This window comes from Phalacrocorax carbo, chromosome 18, assembly GCF_963921805.1.
Source record: "Phalacrocorax carbo chromosome 18, bPhaCar2.1, whole genome shotgun sequence".
Lineage (NCBI taxonomy): Eukaryota > Metazoa > Chordata > Aves > Suliformes > Phalacrocoracidae > Phalacrocorax > Phalacrocorax carbo.
The window spans coordinates 7,328,973-7,337,426 of NC_087530.1; positions in this window are offsets into that span (position 1 = coordinate 7,328,973).

An 8,454-nucleotide genomic window follows, 5' to 3' on the forward strand; every position below is an offset into this window, starting at 1 on the left:
CCATGAGTGCTCCGTACAAGGAGCCTTTCCCATCCCGTGTCTGACAGAGGAGTTACTCTGTCTGATGTGGAGGGAGTGCCAAAGAGCAATTCTCCCGTCTGACTTCTCCGGTGACTCGTCTCTCACGTTTACCCCACCACAACCTGCATAACTAAAAGCACCCACAGACTACAATGCATCTGAGAAACCCTGACTTCAAGCCCACTGCTGGTAACGAAACGATATTCAGCCTTTTCCAAATCCAGCCGCAGAGACTTGAGTCCAGCTTGCGCCGTTTGTAAATGGCACAGACAGGCCAAAGGCTCTTCACTGTCCTGAGTTCATGGCTGTAAGCTTTGCTGGGCTGGGGGAGCAGAGAGGGGGTTCCAGGTGATGGTAGGAGCTGGCTGAAAAACAATGAACCCGTGTGGCGTGCGGCTTGAAAGGGACTTAAAACCAAGTGAGAAAAGGCAGGTTGTCTTCAGCGCTGCTGCCTGCCCTGCCTCTACACTGCATTTTTGCCTTAGGCTGGGCTTGTCTGTTCTTATCCCCCCCAGCTGTTTGCTCACGATAGGATGAGTTCCTTCCCTGGGAGGTGTTATTCCCCTCACTAACACAGGTAGACCTAGATGGCTTAGCTCCTGCTGTAGTAAAACCTGCCAATCATTGCTAAAAAAAAAAAAACTAGAAATGGGAAGATGAGGAAAGCCAGGGGAGGGGAGAAGAGAGGTACAGCAAAATCCTGTAACAAGAACAACAACAAAAAAAGTTTCTGAAATAAAAGCCTTTTAAAACGTTCTCTGCCTCCAGCGTTGTCCTAGATAGGCTCTTGGTGAAATTTTGCTCGGATCTTGTAATGCTTCCCTCCTCCTCCTGGGTTTCCTTGGCAGCCCCGGCCGAGTCGCTTGGCGTGTGGAGTCATAAAGCCTCTCTGTTAGCAGCCTTCCTCCCGGCGGCGGGTCCGTGGGGGCTGCTCTGGGCGGGCGCGGGGCTGCCGCAGCCTCTGCCGTGGTGAGGAGGTCCCGACCCTGCAGCCCTGGGCTGGGGGGAACCCGCCCGATGCCCGGCTCGGCAGAGAGCCGGAGCGGCCTCCGTGTGCCCGGGCCGAGCCGGGGGCTGCGGCACGGCGAGGAGGAGGAGGAGGGTTCCTGGCCGTGGGGACAGCGGTCCCCGGTGCAGAGGGATCTCTGCTGCGCCCCGGGGCCGGGCGCACGCCGGGGTGAATGAAATGAAATTAAAACGCGGTTAAAAAAAAAAAAAACAAACCAAAAACAAAAAAAAACCAAAAACAAACAAAATAGGGCAAAACAAACCAGAAGGATAAACCGGGATGGAGCCGCAGGGCCGGCGATCGGTTCCGTCCCCGCCCGGTCCCCGCCTGGTTCCTGCCCGCCCGGCGAGGACCCGGCCGGTGTGTTTGGCGCATCCGGACTCGAGCCCCGGCAGCGCTGAGCGATGCGGAGCCGCTGCCGGGATTGAGTTTCCTTGAAATCCCCGCTAAGGCTTCCCGTTACCTGGTGCCCCGGGCCCGGGGACGGTCCGTCCTTCCTCCTCCGCCCCACAGCACCGTTCCTGGAGCCCGGCCGGTGGAGTTGGAACCTCTGCTACAGATGTCCAGACACAATTCTTGGTTCGTACGGCTCCATCGCACAAGAATTGCGTTTGGACAATCAGGAGCGGAGATTCCCGTCCCGGGTTCGTGGGATCTTCCAAGGGGAAGCCGGCTGGAGCCTGGAAAACAAGGAGAGAGGGGCACCGAGCCCCTGCCCGCCGCCGCCGCCCGCTCCCCGCAGCCCGTTCTCCGGCCCCAACAAGTTTCCAGCGCAGCCGCGGCGCTTCGCATCCCGGTTTCGATTTAACGGCGCTGCGAGGGGTTTAATTTTATCAACTCGTTTTTCAGAAAGAAAAAAAATCGGCCCTTATTAAAAAAAAAGAAATTAAAAAATTAAACCACAAAAAAAAAAAAAAAAAAAGAAAGAAAAAAGGAAAAAAAAAAAAAAGGCCAGAAAACGAAAAGAAGCGATCCGTCCCCGCCGGAGCAGCCCGGTGGAGCGGGGGCTCGGTGTGCCGGGGCTGGCCGCCGGCGGCGGGGCTCGGTGCCCCTGCTAGCCCCGGGGCTCGGCGGGGCGATGCTGCGGGGCTGCGGGCACAGACCCCCTGGCCCCGCTCCCGCCTCGGAGAATGAACCAATTCCAAGCGGATCGCCCTCAAAATTCGGGCACTTTGAAAAATGCCGGCGAAATTTATAAATGCCCAACTGGGAGGGGGGGATATTATTAATAATAATCAAAATAAAAGAAAAAGAGGAAAAATCAAGGGTTCTCCCCCAGCCCCTTCTCACCGACTGGCTCCCACGAAGTTGGGAACAAATCCCCCCTCTCCAGCCAGGGAGAATCCCGGCCCGCTGCCGGCGCTTCCCCCCGCCGCTGCCGGTGCCGGTGCCGGTTGCCGCGGCCGCTCCGCTCCGCTCCGCGGCGGGGCCGGGCAGGGCCCCTCGGGAGAGGGCTGGGGGCTGAGGAGGGGCGAGCTGCGGACCCCCGACACCCCGAGCCGCCCTCCTCCCCGGCGGCCCGCGGGGCTCCGAGTTTCCACGGGGCGCGGAAAGTGCGTCCCGCGGGGGCGGAGCGGGCGGCCCCCGCGGCTCGGCGGGGCACAACGGCGGGGCTCCCGCTGCACCTGCCGCCGGCCCCGAGCCCAGCCGAGGCGCCCCGGCTCTGCCCCCTTCTTCCTCCACGCCGTATCCACCCGGGAGGGTCCCAAATCCGCCCGGGAGGGATGCGCACGCCGGGGCTCTGCGGGCTGCGCCGGGGCCGGGCAGGGCTTTTAGTTGAACGGCACAACAATAAATGTGTTGCAGAGCCGGCGAGAAAAGAATGGGGATGACCTTCAATTGGTACTGGATTTGAATAACACCACGGGGTGATAAATGCCCATTGTGTTTTAGGAGTAATGAATCTCCACTGTCTCTATAGCACAGAAACAGCAGCTGCAACCTGGAGCCAGCCATCTCTTAAAGACACAGCTCCCAAACCCCAGCCCCCGGCCCGGCTCGGCCCGGCCCGGCCCGGCCCGGAGCCCCCGCACCGCCCGGCCCCGGAGCTCGGGGTGCGCCCTGGCTCGGGGCCTCGGCCCCCGGGGCGGTCGGGGTTGGCCACACTCGGGGTTGTGGGGGTTCCCCCCGCGCCACCGGGCAGGCCTGAGGTTGGGGTCCCCTCCCACACCCCCGCCGGGTCCCCCTTGGGGAGCCCCCTCCCGGTCCTGCTGCCGCGGGGGTGGCACTGCCCGTGGGGTCACCCGTCTGGTAGGGGGTCACCTGCACCCCACCCCACCCCACGGCAGAGAAAGTGCTGGGGATAAATAATGCTCATTGTTTTCCCCTAATGAATATTACCGAGTTGCCAGGCCGGCAGCTGCGGGCTCCGGCCGGGGGAGCAGGGGGCATTGCCTGCCTCTCCCCACCCGGGGAACCCCCCAGCCCCGACCTGCCAGGGGTCCCCGCAGCCACAGGAGAGAGCGTGGGGCTGGCCCCTGCTGTCACCCCATCACTGCCTGCCACCGCCTTGGATGTCACCAGGGATTTGGGGTCTCTGTGCAGAACCAAGGGAGGCTGGGCGGTGTGGGGGAGTCACCGGGGGGGTCCCTGTCCTTCCTCACCTCCCCCCATGTCTGGCCGTGTGGTCTGGCATGGGGTCTGGCCGTGTGGGGAGAGGGATCGGTTCCTGCTGGGAGAGAAACTCCTGTGGGCCCAGGGATGCTCGGAGCAGCCCATGGAGCTGTGGGGTGACCCCAGTCCCTGGCCCTGGCCTGCAGCCATGTCCCCTGCCCGCAGCGAGGCGACAGCCCAGGCCGGGGTTAGGCCTGAGCTCTGAGCAGGGACCTACGGAGCAGGGATCGGGGAGCAGGGATCTGGGACCAGGGGCTGCTTGCCCACAGAGGTTCATTCTCAGGCCCTGGGAGGTTTCGTCCACCCTGCAGAGACACATACGTGTCTCAGGGCCTGGGGAGAGCCATGTTCCCGCAGTGCCTGCCCCACGCCACGGACGTGCCGGGGAATGCCCAGCTCCTGCCATGTCCACGTGCCTCCTTCCAAAGGGCTCCCCTGCCTCCCCGCCAGTGCCATTAGCAATAAACCCAATTCCTAGGAGTGTGAAAATCAAAAGAAATCACTATTTAAAAAAAATAAAGAGCATCAGCAGTAGCTGAAGGCCCCTGTGCTGGGTAACAGCCATTGCCCGGGACCGGCTGGCTCTTTGGGAAGCAGGAGCCGTTGGAGGGAAACCCCCATCACTGCTCCCGGGCGCTCCGGCATTGTTTTAGCCCTGGACCTGCTGGCCTTTTAACTCGCTTTAATTCCTAACGCTCCCCCCCCACCTTTTTTTTTTTAAGTCTCTTTCCCAAATCTCGGCCAAGTTAATGAAGTTATGTGATCCTATAAATGTTAATTGTCTAAACTTCTTCTCTTCTCTCCCCTTTTTTTTTTTTTATCTCTCTCCTCCTTGCTGCTTTCTGCTCCACTTGTAATAAAGAAAATATCTTGGCTGGTCTTAGCCAGTTGCTTGGCAACCTCAATAGAAAAAAAGAGAACAGAATGTAACCAATCCCGAGACAACCGAAAGATTTTGGTGACATGTGACCTCTCCGAAAAGGGCAGCCTTAAACTGTCCCTTCTGTCCTTTGCTCCTGACCATTAGGGTCTCTCGCCCTCCCCCCTGGCTCCTTACACCAATAAATATGGATTAGTGAAATACTTTTTCCCACACTGATGAAAAGCTGGGATTGATCTTTCCACCTCCTTTATGTACCAACCTGACAAGTTTCTAAACAAAATTAAGAGGGAAGAGGCGAAAGAAGCCATCCCGTGTTGGGCAGCCTGGGGATGGATCCTGCCCCACCATGGGGATGGGGGTCCCCGACAGGGCGCTGGCGCCAGCCGTGCCGGGCTGTGATCTGCCTGGCCGTGATCTGCCTGGCCGCTGTTGGACCTGCCCTCTGTGTGCTGAGGAGCACAGCACCAGTATGTTAGGAACCAAAATGTAGTTTTTCTGACCCAAAATGGGGAAAAAATAAAGCCCCAGCCCAGCCCTGCACTCCCTCGGCCGGCGCCTGTGTGTCCTGGGGGGACCTGTCCTGCTCCTCACCACGGAGCGCCAGTGCTCGTGGGCGGCCGGGGAAGTTGTCTGCAGATTACATTTCATCCTGGAAAAAAAAACCCACAACATGATGTCATTGGCTTCCTGGTGCATCCTGCCGGCGCCCCTCCACCTGCCGCCGGCCTCCGCTCAACCAGCCTCGGCACAGCCATGAGCCTCGGCACGCCGGTCAGCCTCGGCATGGCAGTGAGCCTCGGCATGGCGGCCAGCCTCGGCACACTGGTCAGCCTCGGCACAGTGGTCAGCCTCGGCGCGGCAGTCAGTGATCAGGCTCCCGCCCTCCCGCCGGCCCCCCGGCTCGCCGCTTTCCCAGGCTCCCGGCGCGGTGAATGACTCTTTCACCAGCAGTTCCCCTCTTCCCAAAAAAGCATCACCTTGCCAGCTCCCTTCCTCTCGCCGGCTGCCAGGAAAATAAAAATTAGGGCAAGCAGAGGGAGTGAGAGAAAAGCCAATGAACTTGTTTCCAGCTTTTCCTTTGGATCAGCCATCCAGCACCAGGAGAAAAATACTTCTCCTGTAAAAAAATCCCCTCTCCGTGCAGGCTCCGAGCCCTACGGCACCAGGACACTGGCCGGAGACGTGGGCTCAGCTCGGCGGCAGAGGACACTGTAAGTTGGGCGCCTGCTTAAGCAGTTTCCTGGTTTTTTTGGGGGGGATTTTTGCCATGGTTTGGGGCTGAGCCCCCCCCAGGAATGGAGGAGGAGGGTCAGGGCAGGGAGCAGTTGGAAAGAGGGGCGTTTGGGGGGGACGCAGGCTGTCAGATGCCAGCAGGGTGGGCACCAGCACGGTGCCCGTGCCAGTGGTGGCGGGTGGTGCTGGGTGCCGGCAGCCCCGAGGTGCACAAAGCCCCTTTTGAGCAGTGCACAGAGGAGCTGCTCATCCCTTGTCTGGCCCTTGGCCCCAGGACCGGCCCTGGGAGAGGGGAGTGGGACCCTGGCCCTGAACACCCAGGAAGGGCCAATGCTGGGGGGTGGGGGTGGGGGTGGGTGGGTGGTGCAGGGCTCTGAGTGTCCCCCCGTACTGGGGACAGCTGCCCAGGGGGGGTCTGGCCCCAGTCCATGCCCTGACCTGTGGAGTGCCCACAGCCCCCTGGGACAGGCTGGTCTCTGTCCAGCCCTGCTGGTGTGGGGCGCTGAGGGGAGCTGGGGGTGTCTCAGCCACCCCACGTGGGGATGGGGGACCTGTTCCCTCCTGCCATGGGTGACTGTGACACCCAAGAAGCCAGCAGACCCTGGTCCCAGGGTGGCTGTGGGGAGGGCTGCGGTAGGGGCTGGGGTGGGGAGTCTGGTGGGACCCAATGGGACCTGGTGGGACCCGCTGGGACCCAGTGGGCCCTGGCTGTCCTGCCGCCAAGGCCGGCTGGCCAGGCACAATACCACGGCCGCTCCTGAGCCACCGCTGAAGCCCCTTTCCCAGCACCGAGAGCCTTTGTCTCGCCTTTGTGATGGAAAGAGCCCCCCCCCTCCTAAATCACGGCCCTGACACCCCCATTGTCTCCTTCCTAGGGAGGTTTGAAACTCCCCCCCCCCGAGGTCAGGAATGTGGCCGATTTCTATTGGGACGGAGGAGCAGGGCTGGGTGGGGGGCTGCAGGGTCACGCCGGCTCGGCGGGTCAACCCGAAAACAAAACCTTTTGAAATACCTACTCTCCATCACTGCCAACATTGTCCCCTGCCAGCGGGGGCCTGGCACGGCCCCTTGACGCCTCCAGCCCGGCCACTGCCCACCCCAGCGGTCAGCATCTGGGGGGGGACAGAAGGGTATTGTGCCGAAGGGGACAGCTTTGTTTTCGGTCACAGCTGCCCTGGGTTGGGACAGGGACCCAGCCGCCAGACCCACTCAGGGGGAGAGGAGGGAGGGGACAGAGTGGACAGAGGGGATGGGAGCACACGGGTCAGTGCGTCACAGGGGGGGTACCCATCCCATCAGGGTACCCCTGTGTTGCCGTCCCTCTGAGAGGGTGCAGTGGGGGAACAGAGAGCAGCTCCCCGTTGCCGCCGGGGTGAAGACCCAGCAGGGTGTGCAGCCTCTCCCTGCCCAGTGGGGACGGGGCAGCCTGGGATTTGCCACCTGCCTCGGTTTCCCTTTGCTGAAGGAGGTGTCCCTCTGCCCGCTTCCAGGGCAGATGGGTGCCTGGGGTCCCCTTTGACACCCAGGGCCAGGGGATGCTGGCCCTGGGCACTGCTGGCAGACATGGTCCAGCCTGGGGAGGAAGGGGACCATTTTGGGGGCTGAGCTGGCTGCGCCACCTGGGAGGGAAGTGCCCGCATGGCTCAGACATGGATCCAAGTGTGGTGGTGCCTTGCAGGTGGAGCAGAGCATCCCACACGGCCCCTGGCTCCCTGTGCCCAGCAGGGCACAAAGTGAGGCCTTGGGGGAGGCTTCTCTCTCGCTGATTTTCACAGCCCACCAGGAACACCCCAGGCTGTCTCCCAACAGGCTGAGGTGTGTGTGGATGCAGCCCAGCAGGCACCGGGGCCAGTGATGCGTCTCTGCCCCATTTACAGTGGCATGGATTTCCCCGTCTTCACCAGCCAGGATGGGGATGCTTCTCCTGCCTGCCTCCAGCTCCTCTGGCAGAGCACCTCTTGGGTGGGCCAAAATCCCCCCGGGTGGCCAAAATCCTCCCCAGGATGGCCAAAATCCCCCTGGATTTTTCTGGGTGGGAAGATCCATTGTTTTTGCCTGCTGAGGAGGAAAGCAGAGCGGCGCCCTCAGATGCAATGGGTTTAGCAGAGACCTGGAAGGAAAACTCAGTTGGGAGGGGAATGCTGGCCTCCTGAGCTACCCAATGGCTGGAGGGTGGTGAAAACAGCTGGAACAGCTGGAGCTGCTCGGAATGAGGGGCTGGCGGGGCAGGGAGCATGGCTGGGTCACAGGCACTCCCTTGGGTCCAGGGTCCCCACTGGCCAGGCAGCTGCTGGGAGGCTGTGCAGGATCCATGCCTCAGTTTCCCACCTGTGAAACAGGCTGGGGTTGTGAGGCTGGACAAGTGGGCAGTGATCTGGAGGGGACATTGTCCCTTGGGCAGCATCACAGCATGGGAGCAGGGACCCTCGGGGGCACCTAGGAATACCTGGGGGCACCTAGGGATACCCAGGGGCACCATGGACCTGGCCAGCCTGCTGGGCCCCTGAGGTGCTTTTTCTTGTGAAATAAGTGTAAAAAAAATTTTTGGTAGCTGGGGGACTTGTACCAACCCCCTGGTCATGCACATGCACACGTAATCTCTGCATTTATGTAGACACATATATAACTCTTTATATGTTTGCTTTCTGCAATCAAACCTGAGCCTTTTAAAGCAGAAAGATGTGCCATTTGAGGA